This window comes from Telmatherina bonti, assembly GCF_933228915.1.
Source record: "Telmatherina bonti genome assembly, chromosome: 3".
Taxonomy (NCBI): domain Eukaryota; kingdom Metazoa; phylum Chordata; class Actinopteri; order Atheriniformes; family Telmatherinidae; genus Telmatherina; species Telmatherina bonti.
The window spans coordinates 7,183,966-7,198,541 of NC_136621.1; positions in this window are offsets into that span (position 1 = coordinate 7,183,966).

The window sequence follows — 14,576 nt, forward strand, 5'->3', positions numbered from 1 at the left end:
TAGACAATTTTAAAAAGAAAAAAAGATGGAATTAGGTTTTGGTTGAAATCGTAATCCTGACGGTTGCAATGTTAGACTGAGTCACTTTTAATCTCATGAACATTGTGAATGTGACTGGGGATGGTCAATTTTTAATAATAAAATGTCTGAAATATGAAAAACAAAAATGGCTTTTCAGCATGAGCAGTGAGTGGGAGGATTAGAGGGGTAGCCAGTACCTGCCATATGAAAGCAACCCTCATTTTGTCCCAGTGGAGTAAAAATGAGTGGCAGCATGCATGCAGGCTGTGTTGTAGTTCATGCTAGAGGTACAGGTGTCACTGTGTTTAACAAGCCTGGATGTTTAGAAAATCACAGGAAGTTTAAACATCTCCTGTCATGTACATATTCAGATAAAAACCTGTAAAACATGGAGTTTTTGCTGAGCATGTATACTGGTTGGATCAATTATAAAAGCCTTATCACTGTTGTGACAATTTGTTGTTTTTTTATGGTTGTTTTTTTTTTTTTTTTTTTTTTTTTTTGTACATATTTGAGGCTCAAAACAAACTTAAAGAAAGAATGTGCAGAAATGAAATGACATAAACATTGACTTTTAACTGTATGGACACTTCCATTAATTAATTGGAGCAAAGTGCCGTTATTAGGAAATTGAAGCCATGTTCAGTTTAAATGATGAACTATTAGAAAAGAAAAATAATCTAAGCTATGCTCAGGTTTGAGAAAAGCTCTTGTTGTAAACCATGTTACAAGGAAGTTACTACCCCTTTTATTACAGTTTTAACAGTTTTATAGCATATTATAAAAGCATATAAACTGTCTGCACCTCATCCATCTCCATCCATCTTCTGCCGCTTATCCGGGGTCGGGTCGCGGGGGCAGCAGCCTAAGCAGGGAAGCCCAGACTTCCCTCTCCCCAGACACATTTGCCAACTCTGCGGGGGGGATCCCGAGGCGTTCCCAGGCCAGCTGAGAGATATAATCCCTCCAGCGTGTCCTGGGTCTTCCCCGGGGTCTCCTCCCAGAGGGACGTGCCTGGAACACCTCACCAGGGAGGCGTCCAGGAGGCATCCTGACCAGATGCCGGAGCCACCTCAACTGGTTACTCTCGATGCGGAGGAGCAGCGGCTCTACTCTGAGCCCCTCCCGGATGACCGAGCTCCTCACCCTATCTATAAGGGTGAGACCGGCCACCCTGCGGAGGAAACCCATTTCAGCCGCCTGTATACGAGATCTCGTTCTTTCGGTCACGACCCACAGCTCATGACCATAGGTGAGGGTAGGAACGTAGATCGACTGGTAAATCGAGAGCTTCGCCTTCTGGCGCAGCTCCTTCTTCACCACGACAGACCGGCGCAGAGTCCGCATTACTGCAGACGCCGCACCGATCCGTCTGTCGATCTCGCGCTCCATCCTTCCCTCACTCATGAACAAGACCCCGAGATATTTAAACTCCTCCACTTGAGGCAGGACCTCACTCCCGATCCGGAGAGGGCAATCCATCCTATTCCGGCTTAGGACCATGGTCTCAGATTTGGAGATGCTGATTCTCATCCCAGCCGCTTCACACTCGGCCGCGAATCACTCAAGCGAGAGCTGGAGATCACGACCAGATGAAGCCAACAGGACCACATCATCCACAAAAAGCAGGGACCCAATCCTGAGGCCACCAAGTTGGATCCCCTCAACACCTCGGCTGCGCCTAGAAATTCTGTCCATATCAGTTATGAACAGAATCGGTGATAAAGGGCAGCCTTGGCGGAGTCCAACCCTCACCGGAAACGAATCCGACTTACTACCGGCAATGTGGACCAAGCTCTGACACCTGTCGTACAGGGACCGGACAGTTCGTACAAGAGGGTCCCGTACCCCATACCCCCGGAGTACCCCACACAGAAGCCCCCGGGGGACACGGTCGAATGCCTTCTCTAGGTCCACCAAACACATGTAGACTGGTTGGGCAAACTCCCATGCCCCCTCCAGGACCCCAAAGAGGGTATAGAGCTGGTCCACTGTTCCGCGACCAGGACGAAAACCACACTGCCCCTCCTCAATCTGGGATTCGACTATCCGGCGGACCCTCCTCTCCAGGACCCCTGAATAGACCTTACCAGGGAGGCTGAGGAGTGTGATTGCCCTGTAATTGGAACACACCCTCCGGTCTCCCTTCTTAAAAAGGGGGACCACCACCCCAGTCTGCCAATCCAGCGGTACTGCCCCTGATGTCCACGCAATGCTGCAGAGGCGTGTCAGCCAGGACAGCCCCACAGCATCCAGAGCCTTAAGGAACTCCGGGCGGATCTCATCCACCCCCGGGGCCTTGCCGCCAAGGAGCTTTTTGACCACCTCAGCGACTTCAGCCCCAGAGATAGGAGAGTCCACCCCTGAGTCCGCCAGCTCTGCTTCCTCATCGGAAGACGTGTTGGTAGGATTGAGGAGGTCTTCGAAGTATTCCTTCCACCGACCCACGACAGCCCGAGTTGAGGTCAGCAGCTCCCCACCTCCACTGTACACAGTATTGATGGAGCACTGCTTCCCCTTCCTGAGCCGCCGGATGGTGGACCAGAATCTCCTCGAAGCCGTCTTTCTCCATGGCCTCGCCGAACTCCTCCCATGCCCGAGTTTTTGCCTCGGCAACAGTCGAAGCTGCATGCCGCTTAGCCCGCCGGTACCCATCAGTTGCCTCCAGAGTCCCACAAGGCCAAGAAGGCCCGATAGGACTCCTTCAGCCTGACGGCATCCCTCACTGTTGGTGTCCACCAACGAGTCCTGGGATTACCGCCACGACAGGCACCAACGACCTTACAGCCACAGCTCCGGCCGGCCGCCTCAGCAATAGAGGCACGGAACACAGCCCATTCGGACTCAATGTCCCCCACCTCACTCGGGACATGGTTGAAGCTCTGCTGAAGGTGGGAGTTGAAGCTCGCTCTGACGGGGGACTCAGCCAGACGTTCCCAGCAGACCCTCACAACACGTTTGGGTCTGCCAGATCTGACCGGCCTCCTCCCCCACCACCTGAGACAACTCACCACCAGGTGGTGATCAGTTGACAGCTCCGCCCCCCTCTTCACCCGAGTGTCCAAGGCATGTGGTCGCAGGTCCGACGATACGACTACAAAATCGATCATCGAACTGCGGCCCAGGGAATCCTGATGCCAGGTGTACATATGGACACTCTTATGTTGGAACATGGTGTTCGGTATGGACAATCCATGACGAGCACAGAAGTCCAATAACAAAACACCATTTGGGTTCAGAGGGGGGGGACCATGCCTCCCAATCACTCCCCTCCAGGTCTCACTGTCATTGCCCACGTGAGCATTGAAGTCCCCCAGCAGAACAATGGAGTCCCCAGAAGGAGCACCCTCCAGCACTCCCTCCAAGAACTCCAGAAAGGGTGGGTACTCTGAACTGCTGTTCGGTGCATAAGCACAGACAACAGTCAGGACCCGTCCCCCCACCCGGAGGCGGAGGGAAACTACCCTTTCATCCACCGGGGTAAACCCCAACGTGCAGCCCACGGGAGGTGGGGCCCATGTAACCCTTTCGGGCTGAGCCCGACCGGGCCCCATGGGCGAAGGCCCGGCCACCAGACGCTCGCTCTCGTACCCCACCTCCAGGCCTGGCTCCAGAGGGGGGTCCCGGTAACCCGCGTCCGGGCAAGGGAACATTCATGCCCAGGTTGGTCGTCATCGTAGAGGTCGATGAGCTGTGCTTGGTCTGGTCCCTCCCCTAGACACCTGTTTGCCATGGGTGACCCTACCAGGGGCATAAAGCCCCCGACAACATAGCTGCTAGGATCTTCGGGACGCACAAACCCCTCCACCACGATAAGGTGACGGCTCAGGGAGGGGCTGTCTGCACCTGTTTTTTTTTTTTTTGTTTTTTTTTTTTACTGTCTGCACCTGTAAAAATAAAAAATTATCCTAACAAAACAACCTCATTAGGTGTGTTTCCATTACACCTAGAATTGAGCAAAGACGAAGTATCGCAAAAAAAAATAAAAAAAATAAATATATATATATATATATATATATATATATATATATATATATATATATATATATATATGGTAATGGAAACCCCATTTCCAAAAACATCTCAAATATTTAAAAATTATTTTTATGTTCTCATGAGGTGGTTTTTCAGTCATTTTGATATTGAAATATATCGTAAAAGTATGTGTCCCCATACCTAACGTGGGGATAATGAGTAGTTCATTTCCGGTAAAAAACGGCACAGTATGGACCAAACAACAGAAATTTTTAGAGTTTCAGAGAATAAAATGATGAACAAAAGCTTAGAAAAAGCAGCAGCAAATTCTCTGCAGCAGGTTTAAACCCAAAAATAATGTTGCATAGCTGCCTTGCATAAGCCACAATTCTCGCAAAATCTCATCACCCAAGCAGGGTTTTATGAGAACTGAGGCTTATGCTCTAAACACTGTTCAATGGAAACACCTAGAAATCACAATTGTTTGTTGAAACTTAGAAATATCACTTTTATTTTGCAAAAAAATGTATTTGAAACACAGCAGACTGTGCACCGGTGTGTCATGGTAAAAAAAGGAGGACCTTCACCTATAATCATGAGTTGTGGGCCGTGACCGAAAGAATGAGATCTCGCATACGGGTGGCTGAAATGACTTTCCTCCGTGGGGTGGCCAGGCTCTCCCTTAGAGATAGGGTGAGGAGCTCAGAGTAGACATGTCTGCAGGTCATTTTTTCTGAGAACACTATCAGAATTTCATTAAGGATATCCGTTGCAGCATGGGTCGCCATGCCGATGACCTGACAATGAATAAGACATAACAGCCTGAACCTTCCTGTTTCCCTCTTCTACCCCTGCATGCTGCGAGTATCTTCTCTCAGTGAACCCTGACACCTCTTTGTTTTCTGCTCCGCAGCTTCACAACATATTTTATCCATTTAGCCAAATGTGGTCCAGAGTCGCTGCTTTAACCCTTCTGGCTGGAAGCATCCACTTGTAAGACAGGCTTCATCACTGTCCAGTTCTTTTATTTTACCTAGTATAGGTTTGCTTTTATTGCTTGTATTTTTTAACTGGTTTTATTTCTTAATGTTTTAATATTTGAATCATTTTATGTTCAGCAGTAGTTGTCAGAAAGAATAAAATTGGATTTTTTTTTGACTCAGGACAATAAATCTCAGTTATTTCTGTTAGTTTTTATTTTCATTTGGTCATATGGAGGTTTCCTCATATTCCTGCTTCATGAAGACACAGATGGTACTGGTAAAACCCAAGCCTGCCCTGCGGACCCAGCAGTCCCAGACTACAGAGACTCCTCTGTGTTTTCACGGTGCCCAGAGTATATTTCAGTATTAAAACTAAACCGAACCAAATCAAAGTGTCGTGATGATGGAGCCTTGAGACAAATTTGCTGCACTGTAACATGACCACAGATTCAGAAACGCAGGCTGCACACAAAGGATGAAATAAACATATTAGTTTAGAATAAGCTCCGTACTAAGTTCCAGTTGTATCTCACACCCAAACCCAAAGGTACTGGCCTCACCTGAACCACCAGATGAAAGGAAAGGGTCCAAACAACGAGGATCCACATGGATCCACACCCCTGTTCATCCGCTCAGCCCCTGCTGGAACAACAGCTCACATCACTGCTAAAATATGAGGAGCAGAGGGTTGGAGTCCCTGCAAGCAGACTCAGGTGGGCTCATTAGACCCCGGACAGGTGCAGCAAGCTGCCCTGCTTTGTCCCAGTTTCACCATTCAGCTGCTTCTGCTTCCAGAGTGTTGAGTGATCCGACTCCATTGTCTCATTTCAGGTTCTGTTTCCTTCATTAATGCAAGCTCTCATAACATCTACAGGAATAGTACTCATCAGTACAAAACTCTGTTTGGTTTTTATGAGAGGTGATGCGAGAACATCCATTCATTCCTCATCAGATTTCTGTCAGTCAGTGAGGTTCTTGAGCAGGTCATCAAGCTGCAGGTCACCAAGCTGCAGGTCATCAAGCTGCAGGTCATCAAGCTGCAGGTCACCAAGCTGCAGGTCACCAGGCTGCAGGTCATCAAGCTGCAGGTCACCAGACTGCAGGTCATCAAGCTGCAGGTCACCAAGCTGCAGGTCATCAAGCTGCAGGTCATCATGCTGCAGGTCATCAAGCTGCAGGTCACCAAGCTGCAGGTCATCAAGCTGCAGGTCATCAAGCTGCAGGTCACCAGGCTGCAGGTCATCAAGCTGCAGGTCACCAGGCTGCAGGTCATCAAGCTGCAGGTCACCAAGCTGCAGGTCACCAAGCTGCAGGTCATCAAGCTGCAGGTCACCAGGCTGCAGGTCACCAGGCCGCAGGTCATCAAGCTGCAGGTCACCAAGCTGCAGGTCATCAAGCTGCAGGTCATCAAGCTGCAGGTCACCAGGCTGCAGGTCATCAAGCTGCAGGTCACCAGGCTGCAGGTCATCAAGCTGCAGGTCACCAAGCTGCAGGTCACCAAGCTGCAGGTCATCAAGTTGCAGGTCACCAAGCTGCAGGTCATCAAGCTGCAGGTCACCAAGCTGCAGGTCATCAAGCTGCAGGTCACCAAGCTGCAGGTCATCAAGCTTCAGGTCACCAGACTGCAGGTCACCAGACTGCAGGTCACCAAGCTGCAGGTCACCAGACTGCAGGTCACCAAGCTGCAGGTCATCAAGCTGCAGGTCACCAGGCTGCAGGTCATCAAGCTGCAGGTCACCAAGCTGCAGGTCATCAAGCTGCAGGTCACCAAGCTTCAGGTCACCAGACTGCAGGTCACCAGACTGCAGGTCACCAAGCTGCAGGTCACCAGGCTGCAGGTCACAAAGCTGCAGGTCATCAAGCTGCAGGTCATCAAGCTGCAGGTCACCAAGCTGCAGGTCATCAAGCTGCAGGTCACCAAGCTTCAGGTCACCAGACTGCAGGTCACCAGACTGCAGGTCACCAAGCTGCAGGTCACCAGACTGCAGGTCACCAAGCTGCAGGTCATCAAGCTGTAGGTCACCAGGCTGCAGGTCATCAAGCTGCAGGTCACCAAGCTGCAGGTCATCAAGCTGCAGGTCACCAAGCTGAAGGTCACCAGGCTGCAGGTCACCAAGCTTCAGGTCACCAGACTGCAGGTCACCAGACTGCAGGTCACCAAGCTGCAGGTCACCAGGCTGCAGGTCACAAAGCTGCAGGTCATCAAGCTGCAGGTCATCAAGCTGCAGGTCACCAAGCTGCAGGTCATCAAGCTGCAGGTCACCAAGCTTCAGGTCACCAGACTGCAGGTCACCAGACTGCAGGTCACCAAGCTGCAGGTCACCAGACTGCAGGTCACCAAGCTGCAGGTCATCAAGCTGCAGGTCACCAGGCTGCAGGTCATCAAGCTGCAGGTCACCAAGCTGCAGGTCATCAAGCTGCAGGTCACCAAGCTGAAGGTCACCAGGCTGCAGGTCACCAAGCTTCAGGTCACCAGACTGCAGGTCACCAGACTGCAGGTCACCAAGCTGCAGGTCACCAGGCTGCAGGTCACCAAGCAGCAGGTCATCAAGCTGCAGGTCATCAAGCTGCAGGTCACCAGGCTGCAGTTCATCAAGCTGCAGGTCACCAAGCTGCAGGTCATCAAGCTGCAGGTCATCAAGCTGCAGGTCATCAAGCTGCAGGTCACCAGGCTGCAGGTCACCAGACTGCAGGTCATCAAGCTGCAGGTCACCAGGCTGCAGGTCACCAGACTGCAGGTCATCAAGCTTCAGGTCACCAGACTGCAGGTCACCAGACTGCAGGTCACCAAGCTGCAGGGCACCAGACTGCAGGTCACCAAGCTGCAGGTCATCAAGCTGCAGGTCACCAGGCTGCAGGTCACCAAGCTGCAGGTCACCAAGCTGCAGGTCATCAAGCTGCAGGTCACCAAGCTGAAGGTCACCAGGCTGCAGGTCACCAAGCTGCAGGTCATCAAGCTGCAGGTCACCAGGCTGCAGGTCATCAAGCTGCAGGTCACCAGGCTGCAGGTCACCAAGCTGCAGGTCATCAAGCTGCAGGTCATCAAGCTGCAGGTCACCAGGCTGCAGTTCATCAAGCTGCAGGTCACCAAGCTGCAGGTCATCAGACTGCAGGTCACCAGGCTGCAGGTCATCATGCTGCAGGTCACCAAGTTGCAGGTCATCAAGCTGCAGGTCATCAAGCTGCAGGTCATCAAACTGCAGGTCACCAAGCTGCAGGTCATCAAGCTGCAGGTCATCAAACTGCAGGTCACCAAGCTGCAGGTCACCAAGCTGCAGGTCACCAAGCTGCAGGTCATCAAGCTGCAGGTCACCAAGCTGCAGGTCATCAAGCTGCAGGTCACCAGGCTGCAGGTCATCAAGCTTCAGGTCACCAGACTGCAGGTCACCAGGCTGCAGGTCATCAAGCTGCAGGTCACCAAGCTGCATGTCACCAGGCTGCAGGTCACCAAGCTGCAGGTCATCAAGCTGCAGGTCACCAGGCTGCAGGTCATCAAGCTGCAGGTCACCAGACTGCAGGTCACCAGGCTTCAGGTCATCAAGCTTCAGGTCACCAGACTGCAGGTCACCAGACTGCAGGTCACCAAGCTGCAGGTCACCAGACTGCAGGTCACCAAGCTGCAGGTCATCAAGCTGCAGGTCACCAGGCTGCAGGTCATCAAGCTGCAGGTCACCAAGCTGCAGGTCATCAAGCTGCAGGTCACCAGGCTGCAGGTCACCAAGCTTCAGGTCACCAGACTGCAGGTCACCAGACTGCAGGTCACCAAGCTGCAGGTCACCAGGCTGCAGGTCACCAAGCTGCAGGTCATCAAGCTGCAGGTCATCAAGCTGCAGGTCACCAGGCTGCAGTTCATCAAGCTGCAGGTCACCAAGCTGCAGGTCATCAAGCTGCAGGTCATCAAGCTGCTGATCATTAAGCTGCAGGTCACCAAGCTGCAGGTCATCAAGCTGCAGGTCATCAAGCTGCAGGTCACCAAGCTGCAGGTCATCAAGCTGCAGGTCATCAAACTGCAGGTCACCAAGCTGCAGGTCATCAAGCTGCAGGTCACCAAGCTGCAGGTCACCAAGCTGCAGGTCATCAAGCTGCAGGTCACCAAGCTGCAGGTCACCAGGCTGCAGGTCACCAGGCTGCAGGTCACCAGACTGCAGGTCATCAAGCTGCAGGTCATCAAGCTGCAGGTCACCAGGCTGCAGGTCACCAGACTGCAGGTCATCAAGCTGCAGGTCACCAGGCTGCAGGTCACCAGACTGCAGGTCATCAAGCTGCAGGTCACCAGGCTGCAGGTCATCAAGCTTCAGGTCACCAGACTGCAGGTCACCAGACTGCAGGTCACCAAGCTGCAGGTCACCAGACTGCAGGTCACCAAGCTGCAGGTCATCAAGCTGCAGGTCACCAAGCTGAAGGTCACCAGGCTGCAGGTCACCAAGCTTCAGGTCACCAGACTGCAGGTCACCAGACTGCAGGTCACCAAGCTGCAGGTCACCAGGCTGCAGGTCACCAAGCTGCAGGTCATCAAGCTGCAGGTCATCAAGCTGCAGGTCACCAAGCTGCAGGTCATCAAGCTGCAGGTCATCAAGCTGCAGGTCACCAGGCTGCAGTTCAACAAGCTGCAGGTCACCAAGCTGCAGGTCATCAGACTGCAGGTCACCAAGCTTCAGGTCATCATGCTGCAGGTCACCAAGCTGCAGGTCATCAAGCTGCAGGTCATCAAGCTGCAGGTCATCAAACTGCAGGTCACCAAGCTGCAGGTCATCAAGCTGCAGGTCATCAAGCTGCAGGTCATCAAGCTGCAGGTCACCAAGCTGCAGGTCACCAAGCTGCAGGTCATCAAGCTGCAGGTCACCAAGCTGAAGGTCACCAGGCTGCAGGTCACCAAGCTTCAGGTCACCAGACTGCAGGTCACCAGACTGCAGGTCACCAAGCTGCAGGTCACCAGGCTGCAGGTCACCAAGCTGCAGGTCATCAAGCTGCAGGTCATCAAGCTGCAGGTCACCAGGCTGCAGTTCATCAAGCTGCAGGTCACCAAGCTGCAGGTCATCAAGCTGCAGGTCACCAAGCTGCAGGTCACCAGACTGCAGGTCACCAAGCTGCAGGTCACCAGGCTGCAGGTCACCAAGCTGCAGGTCATCAAGCTGCAGGTCATCAAGCTGCAGGTCACCAGGCTGCAGTTCATCAAGCTGCAGGTCACCAAGCTGCAGGTCATCAAGCTGCAGGTCATCAAGCTGCTGATCATTAAGCTGCAGGTCACCAAGCTGCAGGTCATCAAGCTGCAGGTCATCAAGCTGCAGGTCATCAAGCTGCAGGTCATCAAACTGCAGGTCACCAAGCTGCAGGTCATCAAGCTGCAGGTCACCAAGCTGCAGGTCACCAAGCTGCAGGTCATCAAGCTGCAGGTCACCAAGCTGCAGGTCACCAAGCTGCAGGTCACCAGACTGCAGGTCACCAGGCTGCAGGTCACCAGACTGCAGGTCATCAAGTTGCAGGTCATCAAGCTGCAGGTCACCAGGCTGCAGGTCACCAGACTGCAGGTCATCAAGCTGCAGGTCACCAGGCTGCAGGTCACCAGACTGCAGGTCATCATGCTGCAGGTCACCAGGCTGCAGGTCATCAAGCTTCAGGTCACCAGACTGCAGGTCACCAGACTGCAGGTCACCAAGCTGCAGGTCACCAGACTGCAGGTCACCAAGCTGCAGGTCATCAAGCTGCAGGTCACCAGGCTGCAGGTCATCAAGCTGCAGGTCACCAAGCTGCAGGTCATCAAGTTGCAGGTCACCAAGCTGAAGGTCACCAGGCTGCAGGTCACCAAGTTTCAGGTCACAAGACTGCAGGTCACCAGACTGCAGGTCACCAAGCTGCAGGTCACCAGGCTGCAGGTCACCAAGCTGCAGGTCATCAAGCTGCAGGTCATCAAGCTGCAGGTCACCAGGCTGCAGTTCATCAAGCTGCAAGTCACCAGGCTGCCGGTCACCAAGCTGCAGGTCATCAAGCTGCAGGTCATCATGCTGCAGGTCATCATGCTGCAGGTCACCAAGCTGCAGGTCATCAAGCTGCAGGTCATCAAGCTGCAGGTCATCAAACTGCAGGTCACCAAGCTGCAGGTCATCAAGCTGCAGGTCATCAAGCTGCAGGTCATCAAGCTGCAGGTCATCAAACTGCAGGTCACCAAGCTGCAGGTCATCAAGCTGCAGGTCATCAAGCTGCAGGTCACCAGGCTGCAGGTCACCAGACTGCAGGTCATCAAGCTGCAGGTCACCAGGCTGCAGGTCACCAGACTGCAGGTCATCAAGCTGCAGGTCACCAGGCTGCAGGTCATCAAGCTTCAGGTCACCAGACTGCAGGTCACCAGACTGCAGGTCACCAAGCTGCAGGTCACCAGACTGCAGGTCACCAAGCTGCAGGTCATCAAGCTGCAGGTCACCAGGCTGCAGGTCATCAAGCTGCAGGTCACCAAGCTGCAGGTCATCAAGCTGCAGGTCACCAAGCTGAAGGTCACCAGGCTGCAGGTCACCAAGCTTCAGGTCACCAGACTGCAGGTCACCAGACTGCAGGTCACCAAGCTGCAGGTCACCAGGCTGCAGGTCACCAAGCTGCAGGTCATCAAGCTGCAGGTCATCAAGCTGCAGGTCACCAGGCTGCAGTTCATCAAGCTGCAGGTCACCAAGCTGCAGGTCATCAGACTGCAGGTCACCAGGCTGCAGGTCATCATGCTGCAGGTCACCAAGCTGCAGGTCATCAAGCTGCAGGTCATCAAGCTGCAGGTCATCAAACTGCAGGTCACCAAGCTGCAGGTCATCAAGCTGCAGGTCATCAAGCTGCAGGTCATCAAACTGCAGGTCACCAAGCTGAAGGTCATCAAGCTGCAGGTCACCAAGCTGCAGGTCACCAGGCTGCAGGTCACCAAGCTGCAGGTCATCAAGCTGCAGGTCACCAGGCTGCAGGTCATCAAGCTGCAGGTCACCAAGCTGCAGGTCATCAAGCTGCAGATCACCAAGCTTCAGGTCATCAAGCTGCAGATCATTAAGCTGCAGGTCACAAAGCTGCAGGTCATCAAGCTGCAGGTCACCAAGCTGCAGGTCACAAGGCTGCAGGTCACCAGGCTGCAGGTCACATGACTGCATGTCATCAAGCTGCAGGTCATCAAGCTGAAGGTCATCAAGCTGCAGGTCACCAGGCTGCAGGTCACCAGGCTGCAGGTCACCAGACTGCAGGTCATCAAGCTGCAGGTCATCAAGCTGAAGGTCATCAAGCTGCAGGTCACCAGGCTGCAGGTCACCAGACTGCAGGTCATCAAGCTGCAGGTCACCACGCTGCAGGTCACCAGACTGCAGGTCATCAAGCTGCAGGTCACCAGGCTGCAGGTCATCAAGCTTCAGGTCACCAGACTGCAGGTCACCAGACTGCAGGTCACCAAGCTGCAGGTCACCAGACTGCAGGTCACCAAGCTGCAGGTCATCAAGCTGCAGGTCACCAGGCTGCAGGTCATCAAGCTGCAGGTCACCAAGCTGCAGGTCATCAAGCTGCAGGTCACCAAGCTGCAGGTCACCAGGCTGCAGGTCACCAAGCTTCAGGTCACCAGACTGCAGGTCACCAGACTGCAGGTCACCAAGCTGCAGGTCACCAGGCTGCAGGTCACCAAGCTGCAGGTCATCAAGCTGCAGGTCATCAAGCTGCAGTTCACCAGGCTGCAGTTCATCAAGCTGCAGGTCACCAAGCTGCAGGTCATCAAGCTGCAGGTCATCAAGCTGCTGATCATTAAGCTGCAGGTCACCAAGCTGCAGGTCATCAAGCTGCAGGTCATCAAGCTGCAGGTCACCAAGCTGCAGGTCATCAAGCTGCAGGTCATCAAGCTGCAGGTCATCAAGCTGCAGGTCATCAAACTGCAGGTCACCAAGCTGCAGGTCATTAAGCTGCAGGTCACCAAGCTGCAGGTCACCAAGCTGCAGGTCATCAAGCTGCAGGTCACCAGGCTGCAGGTCACCAGGCTGCAGGTCACCAGACTGCAGGTCATCAAGCTGCAGGTCATCAAGCTGCAGGTCATCAAGCTGCAGGTCACCAGGCTGCAGGTCACCAGACTGCAGGTCATCAAGCTGCAGGTCACCAGGCTGCAGGTCACCAGACTGCAGGTCATCAAGCTGCAGGTCACCAGGCTGCAGGTCATCAAGCTTCAGGTCACCAGACTGCAGGTCACCAGACTGCCGGTCACCAAGCTGCAGGTCACCAGACTGCAGGTCACCAAGTTGCAGGTCATCAAGCTGCAGGTCACCAGGCTGCAGGTCATCAAGCTGCAGGTCACCAAGCTGCAGGTCATCAAGCTGCAGGTCACCAAGCTGAAGGTCACCAGGCTGCAGGTCACCAGACTGCAGGTCATCAAGCTGCAGGTCACCAGGCTGCAGGTCACCAGACTGCAGGTCATCAAACAGCAGGTCACCAAGCTGCAGGTCATAAAGCTGCAGGTCACCAAGCTGCAGGTCACCAAGCTGCAGGTCACCAAGCTGCAGGTCACCAGGCTGCAGGTCACCAGGCTGCAGGTCACCAGACTGCAGGTCATCAAGCTGCAGGTCATCAAGCTGCAGGTCACCAGACTGCAGGTCATCAAGCTGCAGGTCACCAGGCTGCAGGTCACCAGACTGCAGGTCATCAAGCTGCAGGTCACCAGGCTGCAGGTCATCAAGCTTCAGGTCACCAGACTGCAGGTCACCAAGCTGCAGGTCACCAGACTGCAGGTCACCAAGCTGCAGGTCATCAAGCTGCAGGTCACCAGGCTGCAGGTCATCAAGCTGAAGGTCACCAAGCTGCAGGTCATCAAGTTGCAGGTCACCAAGCTGAAGGTCACAAGGCTGCAGGTCACCAAGTTTCAGGTCACCAGACTGCAGGTCACCAGACTGCAGGTCACCAAGCTGCAGGTCACCAGGCTGCAGGTCACCAAGCTGCAGGTCATCAAGCTGCAGGTCATCAAGCTGCAGGTCACCAGGCTGCAGGTCATCAAGCTGCAGGTCACCAAGCTGAAGGTCACCAGGCTGCAGGTCACCAGACTGCAGGTCATCAAGCTGCAGGTCACCAGGCTGCAGGTCACCAGACTGCAGGTCATCAAACAGCAGGTCACCAAGCTGCAGGTCATAAAGCTGCAGGTCACCAAGCTGCAGGTCACCAAGCTGCAGGTCACCAAGCTGCAGGTCATCAAGCTGCAGGTCACCAGGCTGCAGGTCATCAAGCTTCAGGTCACCAGACTGCAGGTCACCAAGCTGCAGGTCACCAGACTGCAGGTCACCAAGCTGCAGGTCATCAAGCTGCAGGTCACCAGGCTGCAGGTCATCAAGCTGAAGGTCACCAAGCTGCAGGTCATCAAGTTGCAGGTCACCAAGCTGAAGGTCACAAGGCTGCAGGTCACCAAGTTTCAGGTCACCAGACTGCAGGTCACCAGACTGCAGGTCACCAAGCTGCAGGTCACCAGGCTGCAGGTCACCAAGCTGCAGGTCATCAAGCTGCAGGTCATCAAGCTGCAGGTCACCAGGCTGCAGTTCATCAAGCTGCAGGTCACCAGGCTGCAGGTCACCAAGCTGCAGGTCATCAAGCTGCAGGTCATCAAGCTGCAGGTCA